Below are 10,179 nucleotides of genomic sequence, written 5' to 3' on the forward strand. Positions count from 1 at the left end.
AATATGTTATCAAATGACGTTCACATTATCGCTGTATGAAGGGCCAAGCGGATCCGTAAACAGAGACATCTATGCGCAATCCGAAGGGGCAGAGAATCGCCTTCCAACAGTGTGATCTAGCCATTTTAATAACGCATTTTCCAATATCTGTTAAGGCACTGCCTGATGGTTTGTGTAAGAAAGGTGCGTCAATCATATTACCGCTTGCCAGATAGGAACGTTATCAACAACAGCATAATCCCGAAGAATTATGTGATCAGTGAGAGTATTCCTACCTTGTAACTAAAAGCTGGCGACCCATGACATCTAGTCCAAGTTGTAATTTGAATGATACCCTGGTGCTCCCTCCCAGCCCAATAGTATTTCATTGTTATATAATAAGTTTCCGAATATAATGTATATAAAAATGTAATAAATATAATCATATCATGACAATAATAGTGTTGAAGGTACTAGACTATGTAGTTTTAATTAGAATTTTGGACTAGTTGAAAATACGAAGATAATCAACAAATGACAATGTCTGGGTGTAATAAATCATTCTTCAATTTACAACTCCTGGTAATCCCAAGTTGTTTATTTATTAATACCGGCACTGGCCAGGTTCAAATTTGAATCGCAGCGGGAAAGGGAAGAATTGTTAGCCCGACTCTTGTTATTGCTACAGGCCGTATATACTACAGCGCACTCAGTAAGTGTCACGGGAGGAGGGAAAGTGTGAGTAGGGATAGACATTCGATTGATAGTAGGGGTAGGCATTTGATTAAAAAATAATACAAGAGAGACTTCTAACTCTAGGCGTCCGGTTACCAGGAGGCCGTTTACGTTTTAGGAATATCGTCACGATAAATAGTAAAACAATTATAAAAACTAAATTTAATGAATTTTTCAAATATTTTTTGCATAAGGAAAACTAACAAAAAAGAACGATATACTGGGGCCTATTCTCACAGTCACGTCACTTGGTGACTAGAACAAAATTTCCTTCTAGTCACTAGGTGACGTGACTGTGAGAATAGGGCCCACTGACTATAATCGATAGTCAGTCACATGTAGATAATCCTGATGATGATTTGTAATTATAGTCAGTATAATCTCGAAAAATTAATCAAGGGTAATAAAAAACTGAAGCTACAGATGAAACACTAAAAGCGATAGTAAAGATGATATGAAATAATTTTGAGCGGCCTATAATAAGCATTAACTGTACCAAAAGTTTCACTTTGTGGGAGGGATACACTAGCAATTAAACGCGGGCGTCATTTGTTCCCCTTCCCTACCAGGATACGACTACATATATAACCCGATATTCACCAAGGTCCACTAGAAGCAAAACTGAGTCAGGCCCCAACCCCAACCACTGTCAAAATGTATAACCTAAATTCGGTTGGAGCAGTATATTTCCCATAAAATCATAAGCAACAGCGATAGAAAATACGAAAAAAGTCCACATTGTGTAGGTGCGATTTTTCTGTTATAACAGCATTTCTGCGATATTTCTTTATAATATGATTATGAGTTATTTATGAATTTGCTAGAATTTTAGTTTCATTAATTATTTTTATAGTGTAAAAATAGGTGAAAGGTGTAACCCTCTGCGATTACGTGTAGTCCACATCTTTATGAAATTTGGCCAAAATCGCCTTAGGGTCGATTTCTTGACCTTCGCATAGCGCTTACGCCAGTTTGGTGAACCTGGTTTAAAAGTTAAGCGAGGGTGAAGAAATTGGCCCTTAGAGATGCAAGCAGTCGCCTGCCAGAGGGTTAAGGCTTAAAAAGTTACCTGGAAAACATCGCCTCGTACAAGAGCGCAAAAGGGTAGACGGGTCTCTATTCATTTCATTTAACGGTTCCCTAGTGTTATAAAGACAAACGACAGGAAGGAACGTAACCAACTAGCGAAAGGTAGCAAAGTTATTCCGTAAAAGAAGTCAAGAGGTGAGTGAAATGTAAGTGAAATGTCGACCGACCATTTCCTGCCACTATCCGACGATGAGTTTCCTGGCTACGACAACTAACAACAGAATGGGTATGGCAATAATCCCGCATTTGAAAGTGCTTTTGAACAATCTTCGTGCAGTTTATACCGAGTTCTCCAGTTTCCACAATCAAATTGTGGCTATTATCCCAGATAACTCAATGCCCCTACACGAAAATGTGTTACGTACAATTCGAGTAGCTGCACAACGCGACATCAGCAGAAAAGGAAACTCGCATTATGCTGCACGATCAAGCTAACCGACACCACAAGCAGTAGTGCACCAACTACTACTATTCAAACACTCGACGGGGACTATACAGCATGGCCGAAGCTCAAAGCCATGTTCCAAAATGTCATGGCGCTTTCTCGAGATTCAAACGTAATCAAGCTGCACGACCTGGATAAGGCTTTGGTGGGACGTCCCTCGTATGTAGTCGGGATTGTAGGCCACGACACGGGTCTTATAATCATTTTCTGAGCGGAAGAGAAGGAGAAGGAGGGAGGAAGTAGAAGGGTTGGAAAAAACAGCGCAAAAACAAACATCAGGTAAGTTAAACTCACAAGTATTTCCAATCGCCTGCGAGTAATCATAAAGCTCTTTACCACATTGGATAATAAACTATAGTATGTCTCTGAGTATCAGTCGTCCAGACACGGTGTCGTCTATGTAAGGATGGCCGAAAACTCGAAATGGCAATTGCGTTACTGCTATGCAGTTGCATATCAGATGTTATGAGGCTCCGTAGTCGGATTCAAAAAGTTCACGTAAAAATGCTCAGCGCACTGAATAGTTGCCATGTGATAGTTGAGTTTGCAGTGGCCGATTGATGCGCTGGTCGGCATTCCGCAGTGGAGTTTCTCAAAATGGCGGATATTTTTCTAAATCACTGGGAACAGACCAATTCAGTTTGGAATCCAATATAATTCCAACTCATTTGACTTGATCTGCACACAGTAACTCAGAATCAAAGAACTACAAGGGACAAATCCCGGTTGTTATTCGCTTCTTCGTGAAAAGAATCATTGAAGTTTTGTTTGGATTAACTGATAATTTAACTTGCCGACACCACTATTCGACAACTCTTATTGCATTAAGTTAAAGATTGTTCCGATGCAAACTCCAGTAGTTAGTATTTGATAATCGTCAACAAACCCGAAGGTTGGAAATCCAAGTTCATTGAGTTTCCTCAACAAGCCATCGGCAACCAGATTCCATAGTAATGGTGACAGAATGCCACCCTGAGGATAACCGCAAATCCTCAATTTCCTTATCTCTGCCTGTCTCAGTGACTAGCAAAGTATTCTGTTACTAAGCATTGCGTGTATCCAACCCTAGACACATGCAGATACTCTATGACCGCGCGTCGCTTCTAGACTGGAAGGACCCATTGTCAAAGGCACCCTCAATATCTAGGAATACACAAACTAGATTGCTGAGAAGGTCTTTTCAATGTTGAAGCAGTGATCGTGGATTTCCCGTACTGATATGCATTTCCCACACTATTATGCATTTGGTGCAGTAGATATTCAACTAAACTAACGTTCCTGAAGTGATGATCGATTATCCGCTTCTAGAATAAAAGAACTTAAGCTGATAGGCCCAAAACTTTTGGCTTTTTCATAGCTTTAGCGCCCCCTCCCCCTTTGAGAATAAATCAAACAGTTATTTCTCACCATACTTTCGGGATATAGCCGGTAGCAAGACTGGAAAGCATAATCTTTCTCAAGGCATGTTTGAGAATATCAAATCCCTTTTGCAGTAGCACGGAAAATATTCCATCTTTTTCGGGCGATTTGTATAGAGCAAAACTGTCGAGAGATCGAGGTAGGCTTTGAGCAAAGTTGGGCGCAAATTTTTAATGTGTCACCGATTGAAAAATAGTTCTTGATAATGAAAGTTTAGACTTTTTATACTGAAGAGATGAACCGTTCAAAACTGCAAAGCTCAGTTTAGTGAAAACATCAGTATCGGTATCGATGCCTTCTTCGTCAACTACATCTCAAGTTCTTCATTCCTGTGGTAACCCAGTTAAGTGGAATGCTCGGAGAAAGTCTGTTGGTGGTGTCATCACCCAAATAAATCTGGTGAGATCAATCCGATTTATAATAATTTTCATTATCCATTTTGTTGAATATATAAAATCACTCCAAACCCACATCCCATTTCCTTCCCTACTAACAAAATCTAACATCCGCAATACCTATGGAGATTGCGTGGGTTCCCAGTATCTTCTTAAGTAGGTATTCAACTAACATTCCCTTCCCTTTGACGATCGTAAGGACATGGTCAGGTGTGCAGTGAACTATACTGTCGTATAAAAAGATTTCACTGTATCAGCCACCCATGATGAGTGCTAAGCTATGCTATGCTATTTGTATAGAGTAAAACTGTCAACTGACCACTTGACCGATTCAATGGAAACCAATCTGTGTGCTAACGTCCACATGTCCGAATCACCATAATGAGATCTGTGAACATTGTTCAGCTCCGGATCGATACAACTTGGAAAGTGTGTGTCGAAGAGACAATTAAGAACATATTTTTCGTCCGTCACATAAACACCATCAACTGGTTTTCATCTGAAATCTTTCGATTTTCAGAGAATTCTATTTAATTTACCAGCCTCGTTCAGACAAGAGACATTAGTGCATAGGTTTTGCCAGCCAGCCCACTCTGGAGATCTAAAACATTTCTTATGTGCACTACGAGCTGACCTGAAAGTCATCACGCTAACACCGGTTTCAAGTTCTCATTTTTTATAGTTTTGACCTATAGTTTGTAGTATCCACGATGTCATCCAAGTCGACTAGTTGACTAATTGTTGTTAAATATCCATGAAATTTAGTCGCTAAGTTTTCCAAAATGAAGTCCCAGCCTCAGTTTGTTGATATAGGATTACAATATGTTACCACATATAAGGGTGATATCAATATGATCGAAGAATATATATTTATGATCGGATAGAGACGGTTCAGTTTCATTTGAAACCTGTCTATTTCCCAGCTCATGCAAAACTCTTTCACAGCAAAGCATTATGTCTAACACCTTCTCTTTCCCAGACCTCGCAAAATTTGGTCGGTTTCCTAAATTCAGAATATGGAGATTTCTACTACTTTTGTACTCCTCTAGTTTAGACTGCCGTTAATGAGCGGAAGACCATTTCTGCTACAATATGATACAACGCTTTTGAAATCATCAAAAGATGACCGCTCATTATGCGGTATATATGTTGAACAATATGTAGGGGAACCCGGTTCTATTAAGACAGTGGGGTAATTCGGACCCCCTCGATTTCTCAGAAAATAGCAAGACTTTCTGACTATCGCACATATTCATGGAACCGCCATTCTGAAACATTAATTTTGAGAGCTAAATTTGATTCTTTGTTCTTTGTAGAAAGGAGGTACAACGCGTTTCATTTTTTTGCCATCCTCAAAACAAAAATCATTATGATAGTAAAACCGTGATTAAAGCAGTAATTAAAAGTGAAAAAAATAATGTGTTTTGGAAAGGTTGAGGCTTCTATTTAATGGAATAATTTTTGTTTCGGTGAAAACACAGATATTTTCGAGATGCTCTCCACTTCTGTGCGAAATGAGCGTACGGGACTATTCGGATCCCATATTTCGTCAACCAACGTTCAGCGGCTTGCGGCTACGCACAGCATTGCGCACGCCACAGCAAAGAAAATACATGGGCCGCCAATCGACAGCTGTGACTTACCAGATTAAGTTTTTGTAAAGAAATTTAATTTTTGTTGCTTCTTAAGAAATGTCTCTTATAAATATTTCATTAGTAAAGATAATTCCATTGTAAAAAAAATTAAAGAAAAATGACGGTCTGAATTGCTCCGGAGGGAGGTCCGAATTGCCCCTACATCGTAAAAGTATGGAAAAACGTAGAGGCTTCCAAATCGTCACCTAGCGCTGCCATTGAGTAGTGCAAATAACCCTTTTATGGCACCAAAATGTAGCTGAGGTTTCAAACTAACAATTAGGACCTTTGACCGGTAATTTTTTTTAACATCTATCCACCTAAAAGGGCGATTTGCTTAAGTAGGTCCAAATAGCCCTGGGTTCCCTTATACTTTTTGTCTACGTTACCGACAGTCAGAGTAACTGTGCCGTAGTAGAGTGACAGAAAAAATGACCCCAATCGGCCCACCCCTGAGTCGATTCCTAGGCCTACCAGGAATGTCTGCTCCAAATTTGAGCTACATCGAACTAGAGTCTGTGGTATTATATAATAATAATTTTCTGTACTTCTGCTAGAAAGTGCAAAAACGGTGCAGTTTCAGCACCGACAAACTGACATGACAACTAGAACGATTTCAGTGAAAATTTTTGGCAAATAATAGGTCTGTTCCAGTACCAGAAGAAACTGGAAGTACTCCGGAGAAATTCGTTCCTGCACTCTCTTCTTCTCCTTTTTCTTCTTCAGGTAGCAAACCGGAGTAAAAAGGAGCAAAGATTTTTTGCTCCTGTTTACTCCGGAGTGACTTCCGTGTACTGGAACAAACCTAATTTAAACTCGGAACAGTAGCTCCATCTTTATAATGAGTTACACATCATTACTTAACATGTCTTTTGTAAAAGAACACTAATGTCCTCTAGTAAAAGTCTGGACAAGACATATTCAAACGAGCAGAAGTTTTATGAATTCGAATGAGCGGAGCATCATATATTAACGTTTTAAGTAGAAAGTATTGTACGTTTCATTGGAAACGAATCGTTTAATCATTTTAGCAACGAATTGAATTGGCGCATTTGATAATAAATGCTGAAGAACGTCAAAAAATATGTATTACCCAAGTTTAATGTGCGCTAATTATTTACTTTAACTGAATTTCTCAATAAAACTGACTAAAACTGTGCTTCTAAAGTTTCAGGTTTTCGTATGTTTTGTTTACAATAAGGTTTTTACACAAAATTGCACCACCTTTTATTAAAGTGTCATTCCATAAGAAATACATTGCGCCGAATCGTGCGCCGAATAGCGCTGCGAATCTTGCTGCGACGAATAATAATCATCGTGTCTCCTTTGGAAAAGCACGGACAATATTGCGGTATTGACTGGCTTTGTTCTCTGGTTGACTCCATTAAAAGTGAATCGAAAAAATTGAATCAACTTCAAGTCGGTTCCGACAGCATGAAGTAACAAGTTACTTTACGCTCGTCCGGACATGCCGCAGACTCAGGTGATTTGCATTCTAATGCCAAAAGATCCTAACTCGTGCGGTAGCATGCAAAAGGTTAAGTCGCCGGGAAACTCTAAGCTTGCTCAAATGACCCTATTCCACGCTTTTCTAAACTTTCTTCCTTCAACTCGTTGCTCTCCCTTGAGTAGTATGGCTCATAATATTGAAAAATATACTTCACCTTTCAGTGCCTTGCTAATTAAATGCCGTTACAACAACTTCGTGATTTATTATCACATTGATTAATAAACTATTACATTTCCGAGAATGAAACGATTTACGATCGGACCGTAGATTTTTCGCCGAAAATGCAGTGTATGCCATTTGCCCTGATTTACCTCATATTTTGTCAAATATTGTTTATATATATGTTTACAAAATTTTTTCAGCTGTTTATCAAATGTTCAACAAAACTAGAACATATATTTCTAAGGTTATAGTTTTCTTTAACTATTTCAAGTATAGCCCAACTTCTTTGAGCCAAGTGCCTTGAAACTATGGTTGTCTACTTTCTCTTGTCCAAACTTCTACTGGAGGAACTCTAGTTACATAGAGTAGCTTCGATGATTATTAGAGGGTTGAATGAAAATTTCGTAACTTGTACTGTCAAACGAACGTCCGTTTGACAGTACGAGTTACAAAATTTTGCGTTGACTCTCTAATAATATCTTGCCAAATTTGAAAATACAGTGTCATGTCAGTTTGTCGGTGTTCATACTACTCTTCCATGTAATTTATTTTTCATGTAATCTTGTTTAGTCGATTGAAATATTTCGCCATGATATTAAGTTTATCAACTCTAATACTTTTCTTACATGTTCTCCGAAAGAAGAATGTTTGTTTACTTTGCACGATAGGTAGCCATCTGACTGTTTGATAGGTAGATTTGGCTTCACTCTGTGCGAGCCTTTAACATGAACAACGCCTTTGCATCGAACAAGTTTGGCTACCGGACTAACGTGCTTGAGGTTTGTATGGGATTTATCGAAAATTTATATGGGGAAAACCCACTTGCTCACATTTCGCCGCTAGCTGGTACGGTATACATCAGATTATCACCAAAAGTGAAACTTAAGACAATAATTATATTATTTACAACTTTGTCGAAGACCGCAAAGCGATCCGACTTCAAGGGGAAAAGTTATTAAACTTTTAACGAAGCGATGGCTCAGTTAGTTTTACACGGGGCCTAACAGTACTTGATGAACATGATGGAGGTGGTTCAAAAGTCGATATTAAGCTTCAACTGAGAACGCCGCAATAAGCAACCATCTTGGAAAACGAAAAAAGCAGTTTTTTTTCTCACGTCGTTAGAAAAATCTTCATGAAAATGAGTCAATGTAATGCCTTGGTTGAGTACTATTGATTGACTTTTATGAAAATTTTTCCAATGGTGTGAGAGAAAACTGCTTTTTTTGTTTTCCAAGCTTTCTCAGTTGAACCTTAACGAACTTATTGTTCTGCGAAGAAATTGTTGGGATTAGCTGAATGGTATGTTCCATTTTTTTCGCAAATCAAATAAGTTCGTTAATATCGACTTTTGAAACCACCACCATCATTAATCACTTTGTTAAAAGTTTAATAACTTTTCCTGTCCGAGTCGGATCGCTGTGCAATCTTCGACAAAGTTGTAGATAAAAGAATTATCTTCTTTAAATTTTGATTGCAATCTAGTGTATACAGTGTCATCTAGCGGCGAAAATGTGAGTAAGTGTGTTTTCTCCGTGTAAACTTGTTCGATTTGGTTTATATTTGGAGCAGACACTCCTGTAAGCAATGAAGTCAGTATTCAGTATAATTTCAATATAGAAGAAGAGCGTTCACCGCAAGCCTCCGCGAAAAAAAAATATCGCTTCAAAATTTTCGGCCGGAATTTTACCCCATTTTTCAACGTGCATATCTGCCTTTGCACAGGTTAAAAAAAGATTTTTGCGCTATCTGATTGGAAATGTGTACAGCAATTTTGTAACTAATTCCGTAGAGAATATTCAATAACGGAAATAATGAATTTTGTGAAAGCAATAATTATCTGCGCAATGATTGACGGCGCCGGTGGTTGAGTGGTAAGCATGACCGCAACTCATTTTAGTTGGTCTGGGTTCAATTTACAGCCGAGGCCGTTGAGATTTTTCTGAAAAAATCTGTGGTCACGTCTTCCTTCGAAAGGGAAGTAAAGCTGTTGGTCCCCAGTCCATGAAATTGGTGGATCGATATTTAGTACAGGTAGTTGGAGTCACCTCTCTGACGTCGGTAAAGAAGAAGTGACCCAACTTCTATATTCTTACTAACAAAAATATCCTCCTTCCGTGATACTTGTGGAGTGCGCAGTAGTATATACGGCCTCTAGCAAAAGCAAGTATCGGACTAACCATTCCTTCCCTTTCCTTCCGCGATCTACGTTCGGGCCTATTATCTATTTATTCCCTGTGCAACTTCAGCTAGTCCCGATCGACTCCCGAATGGAGTCAGTGTGGATAGAAATGTAAATTAATAAAACCATGATTATCACTGTGACAGAACAGTAATTTTACAATAATTTGCCGTAAATTCTAGTGTTTTGCTACTATACAAAAATAATAAGCTTTAACGTTTCTACAGTAAATTTCAATGTAAAATAGACTTTTACAGTAAAAAAGTATCTTAACATTAACGAATTTTTTAAGCTCTTTCTTTCGGAGCTAAATAAACGGATTTCAAGTGAGCGCTTGCGAGAGGGTGGTTTGGTGCGAGAGAACCACACTCTCAATTATAGTTGAACAGAGAATGGGCCAAGATCGAAAACGAAAAAAGCAGTTTTCTTCCACATCGTGTCTTAAATCTTCATAAAAATCAATCAGCTTATGTAGAATGTTATTACAGTACTGCTGATTGATTTTTATGAAGATCTAACACACGGTGTGGAAAAAACTGCTTTTTTCGTTTTCGATTTTTGCGCTTTCTCTGTTCAACCTTTTGTGCTGCGTCAGGCGAAAAGAGACTATGGGCCGTATGAATAAAAAG

This window comes from Topomyia yanbarensis, chromosome 2 (assembly GCF_030247195.1).
Source record: "Topomyia yanbarensis strain Yona2022 chromosome 2, ASM3024719v1, whole genome shotgun sequence".
Lineage (NCBI taxonomy): Eukaryota > Metazoa > Arthropoda > Insecta > Diptera > Culicidae > Topomyia > Topomyia yanbarensis.